The sequence below is a fragment of the Papaver somniferum genome, chromosome 9, assembly GCF_003573695.1.
Source record: "Papaver somniferum cultivar HN1 chromosome 9, ASM357369v1, whole genome shotgun sequence".
Lineage (NCBI taxonomy): Eukaryota > Viridiplantae > Streptophyta > Magnoliopsida > Ranunculales > Papaveraceae > Papaver > Papaver somniferum.
In genome coordinates, this window is record NC_039366.1 from 66,125,779 (window position 1) to 66,136,951 (window position 11,173).

The 11,173-nt window shown below is 38.6% G+C and overlaps 1 pseudogene; it reads left to right on the plus strand.

Annotated features, from left to right (window-relative positions):
• Nucleotides 1-1,099: 1,099 nt before the first annotated feature.
• Nucleotides 1,100-5,064, plus strand: LOC113312052 (annotated as a pseudogene).
• The last annotated feature ends 6,109 nt before the right edge of the window (nt 5,065-11,173 follow it).

An 11,173-nucleotide genomic window follows, 5' to 3' on the forward strand; every position in this document is an offset into this window, starting at 1 on the left:
GATGAAGAGAGTGATGATGAGTCGGGTATTGATGGCAATAGTTGCATCACTTCTCAGTCAGGGTACGCAAGTAGCACACCATTAGGGTGTATCTCTTATTTTGTCTTGGGTTATTGCTATTAGAGATCTTGGTTTTGTCATTTACAGTAGATTTTTAGACTTTTAATTTGCATAATGCTTCTCTGAGTGGGAGAAATGAGAGCGGAACTACGTGGTATTTTATTTTTATTTGTTCCTGCCTGTGGAAAGTGGAAAACCCTTGAGTTTCTTTCTCCTTTTTCTGTCTCTTTTGTGATTTTATTAGTCCTCTTTAAGATGAAATGTCAAATGTAATTTTGAGGGTGGTAGAAGCCTTGGATTATGGAAGAGTGTCAATGGATTGGCAAAAGTCTAGAGTGAATAAACTTTGTCCTGTCTAGTCCAATATTCTGCACCACCTCTTAGTTTCATTTCATGTTCCACCACTTGGTCTTATGTGAAGGCAGTAGTACTTTTATTATCTTATATGGCTGATGCCGGCCTTGAAATAATGGAAATGCATTTGGAACAACACAAACTTTGCATAATCATAGTACTCATACATAAATCTTAAAGAAAAGAAATATCATTTTGAACAACGATCATTAAGATGCCCAATAATCCAACACTCATCATAACAAAATTTGGTCATCTTAGAGATAAGCATCCAGTTTCTTAGTAACCTCGACCAAAATTTGGTCATTTGTTTCGACGAGAGACGGTCAGATAGTGTTTGTTCTTGCACCGTGACTATGACTTTTACTTGTTGACTCCTCCTGCCTTATCAGTCAGACCCACCCTACTGACTCATTTTCACACCGTTGCACCATTTTTCTTCTTCCGTACTAAACTTCTTCTGTAAAACCCAGAGTTGCAGAAGAGATAATTTGTCGTTGTTTTACTCACCCACTACTCTCAAATCTAAACTTCACTTTACTCTTTCTTCACATTTTTCTTCATTGGAAACCTATTCCTTCATTAAAAACCCTCCCTCAAAACAACCACAAGCAACTTATATACCAGCTTATTACTTGAAAGATCAACTCACAGCAATACTCAGTCTTCTTTTCTCCTGTTGTTAATGGCGACTTCGATTCTTCTTAGATCAGCTGGAGCGAAATCAAAATATACTAAATTAGCTTCTGTAAGTTTTTGCTTACCTTTAGCTCTCTCATTCATGGATTTCTTAGATGATTATCATCACGTTATTTTTTTCTTTGTGATTCAGTGGTTTGGTAGAGCTGTATGAAACTGAGATGTTGTTTACTTTTTGGGTTTTTCTGTTTGATTTATGGTCTTTGGGGGTACTATTGAATGTTGTAGTTGATTGATTTTGGCTAGTGAAATTCATATGTGATATTTGTCAGATTCAATTGTATCTTGAAGGCATGACTTAGATTTGTCCGGTGTTTGTGGTACCATAATTTTCATGGTGTGTGGAACTTAATTATCTTTTACTATGCAGCTGCCTGCGTTTGATGCAACAGCATGGACTGCTTCCCCCTTGGCTACTAAGTTTTTCAGGTTTGTGTGTTTCATGTTTTTTTATGTGACGAATTGGTTTCCCGTTGTCAACTGCATGTACTTTGTCAATTGCTAGTTCTAAAATGTTATGTTTCTTGGGCTCCAACTTGATAATGGTGACAACTTGATAATGTTGTCACCAGCTTGCCCACTAGTATAGATCTTACTTACCTGATGGAGGACTTTCTTCTGATCCACCTTACTTCCATTGCAGCTCGAAACCCCTTGCAGACTATGTGATTGGTATTGATCTTGGAGCCAGTAACTCATGTGTTGCAGTAATGGAATTAGGAAAAGTAAGTTTGGGTTGGTACGCTCCTGTGTTTTTACTCTTCATCTCCTTGGGATGTATATTGTATTTGACTAATGGTTGCTGGTGTTTTTACAGACCGTTAAAGTGATTGAAAACTTTCAGGGAGAACGGACCACACCTACCGTTGTTGCCTTCAACAATAAGGGGGAATTGCTTGTGGGAGTTCCAGCCAAGCATCAGGCAGTTACTAACCTAACTGGCACCATCTTTGGAACAAAGCGTTTGTTTGGTAGACTTTACGAAGACCCCCAGACACAGAAAGAGATGACAACTGTACCATACAAGATAGTTAAGGCTTCAAATGGTGATGCGTGGGTTGAGGCTCATGGCAAGACATACTCACCAATTCAAATTAGTGCTTTTCTACTTAATCATATGAGGGAGATTGCTGAGGCATATATTGGACAGTCTGTATACAGAGCTGTAATCAGTGTTCCAGCTAACTTTAATAATGCACAAAGACAAGCTATGGTAGACGCAGCAAAATATGCAGGACTGGAGGTTGAAAAGATCATTAATGATCCATCTGCAGCTGCTCTTTCTTATGGTCTAAATAATAAGGAGGGACTCATAGCTATTCTTGATCTTGGTGGTGGAACCTTTAATGTTTCTATCCTTGAGATCTTCAAGGGTGATGTTGAGGTAAATATGTGACGCTATTTATAATTATATTATAATAACTCTTATGCTTATTTCCTTAGTTACAAGTAATCAGCTCTGCTACACATTTCCTTAGTTATTGTTAACCAGCTCTGCTACACACAGGTCTTAGCCACTGATGGTGACGCATTCTTGGGCGGAGATGATTTTGACAATGCCCTGTTGGAGCACTTGGTCAGTGAGTTCAAAAGAACTGAGCTCATTGATTTGTCCAAGGATAGATTGGCACTTCACAGGCTAAGAGAGGCAGCTGAGAGAGCTAAGATAGAGCTGTCATCTACCTCCCAGACTGATATCAAGCTGCCTTTCATCACAGCTGATGCTTCGGGAGCTAAGCACTTGAACATCACCATTACTAGGTCCACGCTTGATTTACTTGTAAACCATTTAATTGAAAGAATTAAGAACCCATGCAGTAGATGTTTGATGGATGCTAGTTTGTCAGTGAAAGACATTGATGAAGTCGTTCTTGTCGGAGGAATGACAAGAGTCCCTAAAGTTCAGCAAACAGTCTTCGAGATCTTTGGAAAGTGTAAATGGGTGAATCCTGACGAGGCAGTTGCTGAGGGTGCTGCAGTACAGGGTGGTATCCTACGCGGTGATGTTAAAGAGCTTGAATTGCTGGATATTACATGTTTTGCCTATGGTATTGAGACTCTCAGCTCAATTTGTTCTCTTTTTTGTTTTTGTTTTGCTTTCTTATCTTTTATTCCATATTCTTTGTCTAAAGGCTTTTTCCTATGATAATTGTGTTTGGTGCAGTACTATTCAACAACGGAAGATAACCAGTCTCATTTCTGTGTAAGTTTCTTTGAGGAATCTGATAAATGTAATTCACTGGGAGGGTTAAAATTATCGGGTATACCCCCTGCAATTAGAGGGTTGCCCCTAATTCAGATCGATCTTACTGTTGATGCCAGTGGTATTTTGGTGTTAAAGATCAAGACTTCATTATATGGTCAAGACCTAAAGTTAGCCATGTCATCTATAGGTATTCATGATAACAAAAGCGGAATGTTGGTTGAAGATGATTATCCATATGTTCCCAAGGATGAAGGGATATTGCCTCGAGAGATTGATTGGTCTAATGAAGTTGCAGTATCTCCGATTACGTCTCAGGGAGAATGTGGCAGCTGCTGGGTCTTTTCTGCGATAGCTGCATTAGAGATTTTAGTTTCAGATAAAACTGGCCTATCAATGACGTTGTCTAAGCAGCAAATAGTTGATTGTGCCGTGACGAATGGCTGTGGAGGATCGAATCCGTTATGGGCTTTTCGTTTCATCAAATTCCATGGAGTTTGCACAGAAGAAGACTATCCATATGTGGCTCACGTTCAAAAGTGCGACACTACTAAGCGTAGTGTCGCATGGATTGATGGGTACGCTTGGATCCCTCTTAACATTAATGACATACTTTGTGCTCTTACCCAGCAGCCACTAGTTGCTGGCTACAACCCAGCAATTACGTTACATCCGCGTTATGATGAGTATAAAGGCGGTATTTATCATGTTGATGACACCCCATTTCAATTACCGGAGAACTACGTTAAGCATGCTGCCTGCATTGTGGGGTGGTTCTACTTCCAAGGTCAAGTGATCTTTAAGATTAGGGAGTCAGCAGGACCCGATTGGGGTGATCATGGTTATGCTTATTTAGCAGTACCCAAAGGGCCTAATGGAATTAAGAAACTTTTCATCCATGTATCGCACCCAATATTAGGCTTGAAAGGTGTGAAGAAGATTGCGAATGCAAGAATCTACAGTTTGGAGAAGAGCTTAGAAGAATTCAAGGACAACATCCCTGCAGAGGTTGCTACGGAGATAGAAGTCGCCATCTCTGACCTTAGACAGGTATCTACAGGAGACAGTATAGAGGAGATCAAGGCTAAGCTCCAAATTGCAAACAAGGCAATTTCTAGGATTTATCAATACATGTCTGGTGGTTTGAAGAAGATTGCGGATGCAATAATCTTCATCTTGGAGAAGAATTCAAGAGAATACAAGAACGAGATCCCAGCAGAGGTTGCTACGGAGATAAAAGTAGCCATATCTGACCTCAGACAGGCATCTATAGGTGATAATCTAGAGGAGATCAAGGCTAAGATCCAAATTTCACACAGGGCAATTTCTAGGATTTATCAAGACATGTCTAGTGGTGCAGACGTGAGCCAATTCCAGAAGGAGAGTACGAAGAGCTGAAGAAATGGTGCTAGTTTAAGCATGGGGTTGGATTACAGAAAGAAAGGGAAGGGTATGGGATGTATACATGCATTTTCAAGAGTGAGTGAATCATGATAATCTGAGTTTCTTGGATGTACTTAAATCCGTTGTCCTTGATTTTATTCAAGCACTCTACTATGTAAGGCTAGGTTCATTTATTGGCTTAGAGTTGGTCCATCCTCTTCTTTGTTGTTTTCCTTTGTTCTTGTTAACAAAAGTAGGGTTGTTTAGTGTTTATTTTAGTTTCTGGAGACCAGGAATTGGCATGTCACTTGATCTCGAAATAGTTCTTTGTTATATAAATATCCTGTTTTTGCTTGTCAGGAAAAGAAAATCTTTCCTTTTTAGATAGGATATTGCAGGATTGAATTCAGCCAGTTATTTCTAGTTGGTGTCAATAACCAAACTCCAGTTTGTGCAATTTAAGAATAGTATCGTTCCTTTCATATTTTTGTTCGTAAAACTTCACTACAGTTTATTTTGTGCTTTCTGGGTAGGAAGGAACACTTCTTTGAAATATATGATCTATCTAAATGGCTGTCTAATATCATTTTGTGCTTAGTATTTCCTTCCATGCTGACTGTGGTTTTCTGATCTCTGCTGTTCATATCTTTTTCTCTGCAAGTGTATATTTAGTGCAACATCTTTTAAGCTTATAGGTTGGCACTGTGTTTTCGCAATATTTGCCGATTCATAGAACGGGAAATGGATAAGATTTGATGGTGACTATCAAACAGCATTAACATAAAATAAGTTTGATCTGTTTGCAATGGGATGAAGTTCATGACAGGCAAAATCGACATCAAGCTAGACATGAGAGCATGAGGCTGAGACTGGAAGCAACCAACACGAATGTATGGATAGTAACTTATTGTCGGTTATACTGGAGGTAGGCGTTTAGCACAGCAGCTGGCAACCAGACTTAAATTGATGTATGTGTATTGCAAGGTGAACGTGAGATGGCTACTGACATCAAGTTAATAGGAGAATTTGAACTTATGATATCCCCCAGCAGCCAGAGGGTTGCCCCAGGGAGGAGTAAAGTGATTAAGGATTTGTGGCTAGTTGCAAACTTGGCTCCCTGTGCAGAATTGTGGAAGTTGTGCAACAGGGTTTTCTTTGAAGGCTCTGAGGTGAAGTGGGTTGGTTTTAAAGCTAGAATTTATTAGGTCATTCGTGATAACTTATCCGTATGAAGGGTTACATGTCAAACTTCTTGGAAGATCTGCGCATTCTAAACTATTTTAGAGTTTGACATCGTGCTGCTAAAAAATCTACTCCTGTAGAGATTTCTTGGCCTCCTCCAGGACTGAATGAGCTAATGCTTTGCTGCGATGGCGCAGCAAGAGGAAATACAGGCCAAGCTGGTGCGGGAGCGATTGTCAGAGATTCGTCGTGTGCTGTTTTGGGTGCTCTGTGTGTGGGTCTTGGTTGGAAAACCAATTATGTTACGGAGATCTGTGCTGTTATTTTTGGCCTTGAACTAGCTATCAAACGGGGAGTTAAAAGCATCTGTGTTAGATCAGATTCTGCTAGTGTTGTGCAAGCTTTAGTGAAGGGCGACTTGCCGTGGGACTTGATGCAAAAACGGAAGTTGGCCTGTGCCTTATAAGATAGCATTCGCGCAGCATATCACTTGGCCAAGCGAGTATGTTTGCTGGTCGAGGGTGATGGAGAGTTCTTTGAGTTTTAGCTCTGCATATGTTTGCTGTGGAATGTCCTGGTAAAACTTATTTTCGTTTCAAATAGCTTTTGTCAGGTTGAGTTTTAGCTCTTTTCCTTTCATGGGTCTTGTATATTTTTTCATACAATTTTGACTTGGGAAAAAAGAGAGGATAGTCGCAGAGCACAAAGAGGTGAAGAAATAGGGCTGCTAGAACAGTCGACTGGTTGGCTTTGGAGGTAAAGATGGAAGGAGGGGCGTATTTTATGTGATTACTTATGAATCATGCCAAATGTGAAAATGTTGTCAACTCTCTTAACAATGCCAACCCTTTTGTACATTGGATGAATCAAGGGATAGTAATAGAAATAAGGCATCTAGTAACTACTTTTCAGTATTTTGTTATGAATCATGTTAGAAGAACAGCTAATAATGTTGCTCATGTGATAGCAAACAAAGCTAGAACTAACAAATCCTCTTTTGAATTTTGGTGTAACATCCCAAAAGAATATGATCAAATTATAAGGGACGATTGGATTGTTAGTAAGAAATGTAATTACAAATGTTGAATGAAGCTGTCTTTTGCATAAAAAAAGAGTGAGTAGTAAATGAAAACAAAACTAGGATTTTGATTCGGGAACAATATATACATTCATTGAATAACCAACTAATAATAAGACATGGGAATTTGATTACGAACCTCATCTTCGTCAGGATCTAATCTAATCGGAGGAAGGTGGGTTATCTTGTAAAACTCTTCTCCTCCTTTTACGCATCTATCCTTCATAATTGGACTCTTAAACACAAACAGTTGTTTTAGGGAGGTGAGGCATCGCATCTGCTCCTCTGAAGGAAGATACTTGAGATTTGAACACTCTAATATTACCAACTCCCCGAGGGAAGCAATGGTGATATCAGAGTCACCCAACCACTCTGGCAGAGCACCGGAGAATCAAAACGACATATCTCTAGTGTCTGTAAGTGATGTGTTGAATGTGATCCGGCAGACCAACTGTGGACCATCCGGTAATAGATAATTCCCGAAGTGATGGGAAGTAGTCGCCAATTACTTCGTCACCATTGGAAGCAGGATATCTGTCTCTTCTGTAAATGGACCAATATCCAGACTCCAAAGTTTCAAGTTTGGGGAGGTATCCTATACGGCTTAGGATACACTTTTGGTTTCTACAGTGACAGATATTCAACACATGCAGAGAATTGAATCCTCGTAAATCTAGCCAAGTGTTGAAGCCATTGCAATGTTTCAGTACGAATGAGTTGAGAGAATTGTTAGTAATGACTTGACTTCGAATTGCTTTCATCTTCTCGTTGAGATTCCCGGTCGGGAATAAATCCTTGAAATGACTCGCGACTCTCAGCTTGAAGAAAGTAAAGAATGTCACTTCCTCTGAGCAATGCTCGAGGAAGAAACACAAGCTCGTCACAAAAATAAACCGTCTTTAGAGATGGAAATTGCGTTGGCATGCAGGTAAACTTGGGGCAGTAAGTGACTTTCAACCGCTCCAGGCGAGGAAAACTTGAAGACGATGAAACTGCATCTGACCATTCTACTAAGTGATCCATACAAATTATAGAGAGATCTTCCAGACAAGGGAAAGAAGACACACGGCCATCACCGTATTTCCAATACTTTTCACAGATTAAAAGGAAGTATACCCGAGCGGGGAAGATATTCACATTTCTTGCAGTTTTTTAGAACGGCATGCACCAAATTGGGAAGTGAATTCTTCAAGCTCATCACCCAAGTGGGAAATGCTGAACCAAGGTAGATGTAGATTCCCAACCTTTTAAGATTTCGATGAGGTTCCAGGCCTTCTAAAACTCCAAAATCATGGCCATAATCCTTGACTTCAGAATCATCAATAAGAGCTATCCGCTTTTTATAGACATCACTAAAACTTTCACCATCCCTCCAATGCAATTTCAAGCTTAAAATGTTCGGTTTTTCTCTTAGACGCGCTCCTTCGGCTTCTTTTTTTACATACATACCCACGGGGCCGTAGCAAAGTATTTGGGGGCCTTATGCGAAATTATGGAAGTGGGGGCATATATAAGAAAAACAGCTTTTTACTTGTGATTTCATATGAAACATAATATACTCTCAAACAATAAAATTTGCTACAGGAGATAAGAGATTACATATGAAACATAATATACTCTCAAACAATAAAATTTGCTACAGAAGATAAGACTATAAAGAAAATGACTTATCACACAAAGATTATGCTTTTAAAAAACACAAAAATTGATCTTCCTTCCCTTTCCCATGCGAAGTTATCAATACAACAGAACCAGAACCGTCCCTTGTTTCAAAGAGAGGAGGTCGGGTTATTACATTTCATATGATGGTCAGAGATGAATTGAAAGCTAAGAAGTAATAATCCTACCCCTGGGGAAAAATACAAATGCCTCCTACATTACCCATAATATGTGGAAGTATCGAGGTAATTTCGTATAGAGTTTGTAATTAATTGTATCTATTATAACAATCTCAATAGACCATAGTAAAAATCTGTTTAATCTTTTTTATAACAATGTCGTAGGTAAGATTGGATCAACTTTAACTTCAATGGCTGACTGAGTTGCATTATTAGCAATATTTACATATGATTGTCTAATGGTAATATTTATTTTGATTTCATTATTTAATCTTCCTTTTTTTAAAGAAAAAAATAAAAAAAATAAGAGGTTGGAGCATAATAAAATGTCATAAGAGTTTGTAGATCATAACATAAATGTGTGTTGAGTTCAATTGTGTGAGGCGTACGAGTGTGTGCAAGGTTGTGAAATCTTAAATGTAACGTAAATCATTTTTCATACTTTAAGAATCGAATCGTATATTGAATCATAAATCGAAGATTCATGGTCGATTATTGAATTTTTATATTTGCGGTGTAAATTAATATAGAGTGGATATAAATAAATAAAATGAAATATATAATGGAGAAACTTATATAGTGAGAAATACACAAATATATTACACACTCGTAGATTTCACAAAAACAGGACATAGCCCAATGGTTATAGCTAGACTTGTGTGGGCAACATAACATGGGTTTGAAAAACTCACTCACTTAGTTTTAGTTAAGTTTTTCGAATTTAGTACAATATAACTGGTCAAAACTCTCAACCAAAGTCATAAATCGTATCAAATATAGTATCTTACACGATTTTAAGAAGATACGTTTCATAGTAACGATCTGAAGCGAAATGAAATAATTTGAAACGAATCGTACGATCGTACGAGTCACGAGTTGACTCGTACGATTTTTAAAACCATGGGTGTGTATGATGTTGAGAGTCGAAGAGCCGAGTATATATACTCGAGAGATCCTTGTGACAAATTATCATTTCTTATAATCAAAATTGATTCAAACCGTATGGCTGAAGTATGGTTTTTTATGAATGTTATGAGACAAAACCCCGAAACTTCGAATAAAGAAAAGAAAATAATAAACCAGTAAAAAACAATAGCGAAAACCAAATTAATAACTTTAATAATACACAATTAATTTGCTGGCACAAACCTTAAATCGTATTGGACTACTAGCGGAATAAGCCCAAAATTTGATATTTATAACTAGATTTGGTATGTAACTATAGGTAGAAAAGATTTTGATTTGGAGGCCCCTAAGATATGGGAGCCCTAGACCGTCGCCTAGCTGGCCTATGCTCAGCGACGGCCCTGCTTACCCACATTCTTATCTCGAAATGGTGTTTCATAATATCATCGTCGTAGAGTACTTTAGCCAGTTTAGTTTTGCCAACCCCTCCCATTGCAACAATGAGAACAAAACGAAAAGCATGTTGATTACTGGATGAGTACTTGTCCAGCAACAAATTAATTATCCTTGATATATCCTTTTCTCTTCCAACAAACATGGAAGCATCGACGAGCGTGTGAGTTTCTCGGTTTCCATGACTACTACTACCACTAGTACTATTAGAAACATCAAAACTGAATCTGTCTTTATCCATTGACACTTGATCAAACATTTCCCTAAGGTTTTTAATTTTATGAGCCATCTTCCAACGAAATCCAAGTGGAATTGACACTGAGAAGAAGTTTTTTATCTTGTCTTGTTTGCAAACTTCGATTTCCAGTCTATGTGCTAGAGCTTTGTGCTCGAATTTATCTAGCATGTCTTCGGCTTCGCAGGCTACATCTTTAAGATTTTCCAGCCAACACTTGACTGTGTCTTTCTCTACTTGTTGCTTCTCTGCGTCAGTTGACACAGCTTGAATATTGCGTAAAGTTCTTTGAAGTGTCGACATTTCATCTCGGACAACCCAATCAAGAGAAATCCTATCAGAGGCAAAGGCAACCAGCTTGGCAATTAAGGCCTCGCTTAGAGCGCTTACAAGAATTTCAGCCCGTTCTAATCTCTGGTAACAGTATGAAGTAGAGGAATTATATTTGCCCTTCTTTTTGGAACAGATTCGCATGCAAATTTCCCAAGAGCACTTTGGAGAATGGGGAAGCTGTTGCGAAAGAATCTTTGACCTTTGACTAGCCAGCCATGTCAAGTAGCACTTTGAACGTTGACTGCCGAGAGGCCATGTCCAATTGTCAAGTTGCAATAAACTTTGAATTTTTATTGTCCAGCTAGCTAGCCTAGGTCATCTGAATGTTAACTTATAATTACTTAATCAATTCAATCATTTCACACATATTTTAACACCATCTAGCGGATTTCTCCTCGGTTTAGCTAGTCCACCATAAAAACCGACCCCTTCGAACATGGACGTAGCAA